Genomic DNA, 7,080 nt, shown 5'->3' with positions numbered 1-7,080 from the left:
GCAGAGGGGAAAAAATTTGGGAAGGCAAGATGACGCGCTATCCGTCTTAGTCGCTCCGGAGGACACGTGATCCAAAGTAGATATTGTCATATATCAGTTTGGAGCACTTAGATGCGTAGGAGTGGTTCACTTAGGTAAGATCTCAGAGGTTCAAACGATTGGTTTTCAAACACCGCAGAAACATTATGAAAATCAATTGCAGATTTGTATTCATTTTCTTGAAGGCACACCCCTTGTAAGCATTCAAAGCAGAACAAGTACAAGGGGTGGCTTGTGAAGTTGCTTTTTTTTTTTTTTCCTCCTTCCTCCTCTCCTTCCTATTCGGATTCTGCTTTCTGCTTCTTTTCAGCGGGGTTTGGAGATGGGGTGGGGGCGATTTGGGCTGCGGGGGGTGTGGAGGGGGGGGGGGGGGAGAGGGAGGGTCTTAGGGAGCTCGGACTGTGTTTTTCCACCCTTTTTAATATTTTAATTACGGTGATTACTATAATTTATTATGATGATTATTTCTGTCCTAGCCTCCTCTTAGAAGTGTTCCTGAATAGACTTTAGGTAGCTCAATATAATCACAGGGAAAACGCTGGAGACGCCTAAGTAAGTTTTCAAACATTTCTCAAAATCTTGCTGCAGGCGTAAACGCGCAGCTCTTCGTACAGCTGGGCTGCTAAATTATAAGTAAATCTCTCTATCTATCTATCTGGGAGTGAGGGGGTTGGTGCTAATTAACAAGCTTCTAACATACGCTAATTATGTTGATCTCTATGTGCACATCAACTATACATCAAGCAGGTTGGCACGGTTTATAGAGAATATACCATTGAAGAATGACAGGGTGCGGGGGATCGTGTAAAGTTTCAAACTTTAAAGTTAAAGCAGGCCTGCCTTAATGACTTTTGATATCGAATTAGTCGTATATCAAGGAATAGAACAAATGAATTAAGTCAATGTCTAATAAATATTCGAAAACCTCCTTTAATGTTTTGTTAAATATTTATTAAGTAAGAGTGGCATATTGAATATTTAATGCAATTGTTTATTGTCAATCAATGAATGTACTTTCAGCAATACTCTCATCATTTATTCTTCCAGCTGAATTAAAAAAGATATTCTTATTAAAGTCATTTGTCTTCTCTCCCACGCCCCGAGAGCCTCCTCTTTCTCCGTCCTCCTGCATTTTGACACGAAACAAACAGGGATACGGAAGTGCTGCCGGCTATTTAGCGAGTTTTGCCAACAATTCTTAGGTAGAAAATATATATAAAAAAAATTAAAAATCCCCATCCCCAAACGTCAACCCCCAAACCCCTTCTGCAACCCCTCTGGAAGGTGCACCTGAAGGACGCGCAGCCTCCGCGCTGCCAGGGATGCGAGGCTCAGCCTTCGCCTTCCAAAAGTCTTCCAGGGACAGAACCGTTTGCGAGACTCTGCAACAATTGGGCTGGAAGAGGGTTTTCACCTGGCTTAGACATAATCTGCCGGAGGTGGGGATGACTATTCCCAGCATTTTTCTGTCGAACACAGGCGGCTGCATTCACCTCCAGATGAAAATATTGCAACACATACACACGTTTTCTTTTTTTTTTTTCTTTTTTTCTTTTTCTTTTTTCTTTTTTTTTTTTTTTTTTTTTTTCAGGATGCCACTTCGGGTTTTTTTCTTGAATTATCCCCTTTTAAAACGGCCAGTAAAAGGAAGAATAAATAAAAATATTGAATCGCCCGCACATAAACCCGAACCAAAATCCATCATGGGATCTGTTCGGTGGCAGGATGAATACTTCTAACAAAACTAACACACCGTGAGAGAGTGGCACGTTTTTATTGAAAGTATCTTGTCAAATCGAGTTGCAGTAAATTCAAACAGCGAGAAGGAAAAAAGGCAAATCTCAGCCCCTTGCTAGAGCGCTGAGCCTTAGAGCTGGGACCAGAAAAAAGCCTTGGACGGCTGCGATGTTTTCGCTTTTGCTCCCAAAAATAAAAATAAAAATAAAAATCATAAACTCACCCGAGTATTAACCAATTCACCCCAAAGGAGCATCAGGGTCTCCTAGCCCTGCTCGAGCTGTCCCTCCTGTACTTGGGCACCCCTGGGCACGTCCCTTTGCATTTCTCCCGTCTAGTTTTCATTTTATTTCATTTACTGCCCCCCAACCTGATGTTTGCCGCCCCATTTTAACCAGGAGGTAGCTTAATTCCTGGGCTAGATGTAAAGATATGGGGAGATAAAACGCACCTCGGGCAAGCGGAGGAAGGTTGCAGCCTCTACAGATATTCTGCAATTCTGCAGCAACGCATAACAAAAGAAAAAAAAAAAAAAAAAAGAAGAAATAAAAGAAAAAAAAATGAAAAAGGGGAAAAGCGGAAAAAAAAAGAAAAGATAAAAGAAAAAGAAAAGTTCATTTTCATTGAAGGAAACAGCCTCGCAAGTCCGTATCTTGTAGTGGAGCAGAGAGCAAGGGTTTTCAAGGCTCCTGAGCATAAATATAGTGGGTATTTCAGCAGGGCTTGCAAAACTACAGTGCTTATCAGGCAGTGTGCCCGGATTTCTATGTATTTATTATGAAATCTTGAAGGGAAACATGGCGGCGTCACTTACTAAGATTGTGTGCTCTTCCCCAGGTTGAGCCTTGTTCATCCCCCCAGCGCAGCATCGCACTCCTTTTCATTTATTTTCATTCATTTCTGGATTTCCTCCCCCTTCCAGCTTTGTATTTTCTATTTAAGGAGAGCCGTTCTCATAAAACTCATTTTATAAGGGATCGGGGCGTGTGGGTCTCCCTGAATGTGTGTGTGTGGAGATAGAGATATACACACATATAAATATGTCTGTAATTCCAAAATGAGCTGTGTTTTCCTCTCCAATGCACCGTTTGGCTGATGAATATAGGGGCAAGAACTCTGGGTGCCGAGATGGATTTCTTCAGGTTTGTAATCTGCCCTGTTTTATGGCTTGGACGTCGTTTTTGGGCAAAACTTTTAATTAAAGTGTCAGCGATCTTTTAACTTCGCTTTTTATTGACCAATATTAATACTAACTACAAACTAATAATGTTAAGCTATTGTTTATGAGTGTAATTATTTTTTCCCCAATTCCCTCCTGTTTGCAACCTGCGTGGAGAATACTCTCACTTGATTCAAAGGGGGAAATGCTCTTTAATGTACGTTTTTTGTCCTATGTATTCCAGTCCAGATTCCATAGGAAGGTTGTAGGCATGAAGCTCTACATCCAGGGAAGGAATTAGAGCTCGTTGCTAAAAAAAAAAAAAAAAAAAAAAAAAAAAAAAAAAAAACAGGATCCGAGCCGCACGTTTTACCCAACACATACCCCGTCGCTCTTCCGCCCCTCGAGAAAAAATAAAAATAAATAGAGAACACAACACAACAGCAAACAAACAAACAAAAAATACGTGTGGCATAACACTCGCCTTCCCTCCTCTAGGTGCGGGAATAATTTATTGCTCTTCATAGGTAAATACATCTAAACCAAGCCCTGGTGTCGTTTTGTTTTTTAAACCCAGTTTAAAGTATAGGATTTGCCTGCTTCCTGCAAGGAAGCACAGAAGAGACAGCTGTGGAGTCACAGCACTTGAATTTGACCACCAAAGTGACTACCATAAAACGGAATGAGGGCTGGCGTCTCGCATTCCTTTTGGTTGCCCTTAAAAAAAAAAAAAAAAAAAAAAGCAAATGACTTTAAGGCATACCCATCCAGAACATTTCAATTCCTTCATTTTTAAACCTGCTTCATTTCCTAGCGCATGTGAAAGGTTAGAGCGTGGAGGAGAGAATTAAATAAAACCTATATTTGCGCTCTTGCAAGGAGAAAAAAAAATCCAAGGGAACTTGAGAAGGGGGGAGGAAGGGTCTGATTTTGCTTCGGGAGGTTGCTCTGATATGACTGTGTGTAAGAGGTGAAGCTGCCCTGTCTGGAAGACTTTTTCCCCCCTTTTTTTCCCATTCTTTCCCAGCCGCAGAGGGAAGGGGAAGGCGGCAGCCCCGAGCCTTTTCCTCCCTGTGCCTTTCGGGCAGGAACCCGAACTGGCTGGGTCCTTCTGTGCTGGCATCTCAGTCGGACTCCTTTCCAGTTCTGGACTTGTCGCTTTTGTACAGAAACAGCACATTGCAATGAAAAAAAAAAATAAATAAATCAAATACATCTCCACAAGCCCCCCCTCGCCCTGCTCTGGAGTGAGCACTCATTTGCCTGATATAATGCAAACACTTAACACATTTAACAGCGTTTTCAGCAGGCAAATAGGCAAAGCTCGGAGCTTGTAAGATGTGTTTTGCGTTACTAAAATGAATTTTAAGTGTATGTTAGAGGCATTTCGTGACCAAAAACATTGCAGCAGTTGTACCAAAATCAAAACCTTGGAGTTGTGAAAGTTGGCTTTAGCTGATCTGTGTAAACATCTAAAGCTATATTTTGATTTAGGCTAATCCTGTACTTGAACTCTTCTCAATAAATCATTGCTCATTTTTTTGCTCCCACTGGGGAGAGAAGATCTATTTTTTCCCCAAAGCTACAATTATCTGAACGCAATGTAAATTCGTTAGCAGCCTCCCAACTTCTGTCAAAAACTTTCTTGTTTGTATTACCATAAAGAACCCTTTGTCCGAGCCCGTACAGTATGGAAACTTGTCTGGAGGAAGAAAAAAAATAAGAAGAAGAAGAAGAAAAGAATAGATTTTGTACCGAAGTGACTTACCACGTTACACATTGCTACTTACTGTGGCCTCAAGATATCTGATGCATTATTTATACCCTGAATCTTTCCCTGTTTCAGACAGATGATCAGAGTTTGCTTTGGCTCCCGGTTTGGGGAAAAACCAGGAGCTTTTCCAAACCTGCCAGCATTGCTAACCTGTGCTCACTCGGGGCTGCAAATGCGTTGGAAGTGAGTGCAAAAAAACACTTCTTTAGCAGCTGCAGCTCCTGCAGCTGCAGAGAGATGTGCCTTGCTTTTGCTAAATAGGCTCAAAGTTCTGATGTCTAACGACTTTGGCCTATCAGATGTTCTCAAACTGATTTTTCCCTCCCTTCCTCGACGGTACTACAATTACTTCCTAAGCCTCAGATGGACTTCAAAAAAAGAGAGAGGGAGACGGAAAGAGAGGAAACCCAGGCCAGTAAACAGATTACTAGACACCGCGTATGTGTACAGGAAATCTGAAGGGAGACAATAGCTACAAGTGGGAAGCGCTTGGAAAAGATTATTGTCCCCAAATGGCAAAGAGAGATTTAATTGGGTGTAAGCCAGACTGCTAAAGAAAACTATATAAGCTGTGAACAATTCAAAGGGAAAAAAATGACTTAGATCTCTCTAGACCTGAGTTGCAAGTTCAAAATCATGTGGACTTAATCAAGATAAAAGCAGATAAACTATGCTTCCCAACCGCAGGCAGCGCTGCGACTGTCTGGACTAAAAATGTGCGGCGGGTGCCGGCTCGGGTGGAAGTGATGCCGAGGAGGCGTTAAGAAGAGTTGGGCTCACTAATAACCAATATAACTAACACTCTGCTTGGCTCGGAAGCCAATCAGGTTTCCAATCAGGCTTCCCCCCCATTTTTTTTTCTTTTTTATTTTTTTTTTTCTTTCTTTTTTTTTTTTAGTTTCTCATCAGCCCACGCGAAGCCGCGGCTCCATCCCCACGGGTCGAGCTCCGGCCGGGCGGAGCGGGGCGGGGGCGTCCCCCCTATTTATTTGCTTCTTGGCCCCCTATTTATTTGCTTGTTGGCCTCTCCACCTCCCGGTTGCGTGGGGATGCTGAAGCACGGGAAACGGCGAGGGTTCGGGAATTAATTCAAGGAAAACTTCACAGCGTGCTGCGCTCCTGGAGCCGTTGCGAAATTCATCCCAGAGGAGACAGGAAAGCCAGAGGAGCTCGTTAAGCAACACCTATTTCTATTCCTCTCTCTTTTTTCCCCTTTCCAAATCTCTAAAAATACTCATTTAAACACAAAGGAAGACATATAAAACACACCCGAACCTTGCAAAAAATAAAAAATATTTAAAAATCCTTTATTCGCCAGACATTCCCTCTTGATAACTTTAGCAGTGACACTGAAACGTGCAAAAGTGTGTAAAAAGTCGGAAATTGTGGCGGGGAAAATGTGATTTCTGTTGGGTAGTCCGTTTATTAGCAAAATAGCGCCGAAATGCAAAGTTCAGAATAGAAGGTGGGCGGCTAATCCCCCCCAGCCTTATTAAAACCGCACACACGTTTGCATGCATGCTATTTAATCCTTAAATACTCAGGAAATCAGTTCCAAGTAGTGCACTTTAATGCCTTGGCTCCCGCATCCCCTTTTTATTATTATTATTTTTTAATATTTTCCACAGCTACTAGCACCTAGATGTATTTCCCTCAGACAACCATTGATCAAAGGGGAATCTCAACAGTTCCCGGGGATCAACTTCAATAGTTCGCAATTGCGGGCGCGGCGGCGCTGGGCTCTCTCTTCCATACCCGCATTAATCAGAATAAAATGAAGCAAAATCCTTCAGCTGCTCCGCGGGGCGACGTTTTCCAAAGGCAGATCTCGGTTGCAGAAGATAAATGCTGCCGGCAGAAGAAAGCAAGGTAAAGCGGTGGGAAATGCCCATCCCTCTCCACCTTCCTATGGAGCCACCGCATGTACCTGCCTTTCCCGGTGCTCACGCGTCCCTTTCCCTATAAAATACATCCACGCTTACAAAAGCACATCTATATCTTATTTGCAGTCGGAGAAGCAGAGGGTTCAGGGTACAAAATCTCTACAAAAAAAAGTTGCTTCACTCCATGCCCTGTGCCAGCATCGCGGCTCCTCAAAGTTCCCTGCTTATCAGAAATGATATCCACATCTTTTTCCTCACCGGGACGAGGGTTTGGGTGTTTTGTTATTGCCACATTCATCTGAAATAAGCGTATATAGAAATTAATGTGGCCGGAGTACTCATTTGATAAGGTACTGGGCTTTGATGTACCCTGTGCACTGAGAGCATGATGAACTCAGAGTCTCGAAATCCTATCTATTCTCTTTGTCTGGTCGCTTCCTAAAATTCTTTTTCTTTCTTTCTTTCTTTCTTTCTTTCTTTCTTTCTTT

The sequence above is a fragment of the Oxyura jamaicensis genome, chromosome 33 (genome assembly GCF_011077185.1).
Source record: "Oxyura jamaicensis isolate SHBP4307 breed ruddy duck chromosome 33, BPBGC_Ojam_1.0, whole genome shotgun sequence".
NCBI classification, from domain to species: domain Eukaryota; kingdom Metazoa; phylum Chordata; class Aves; order Anseriformes; family Anatidae; genus Oxyura; species Oxyura jamaicensis.
The sequence above is the reverse complement of the archived record's forward strand: the minus strand, read 5'-3'. Positions refer to the sequence as shown.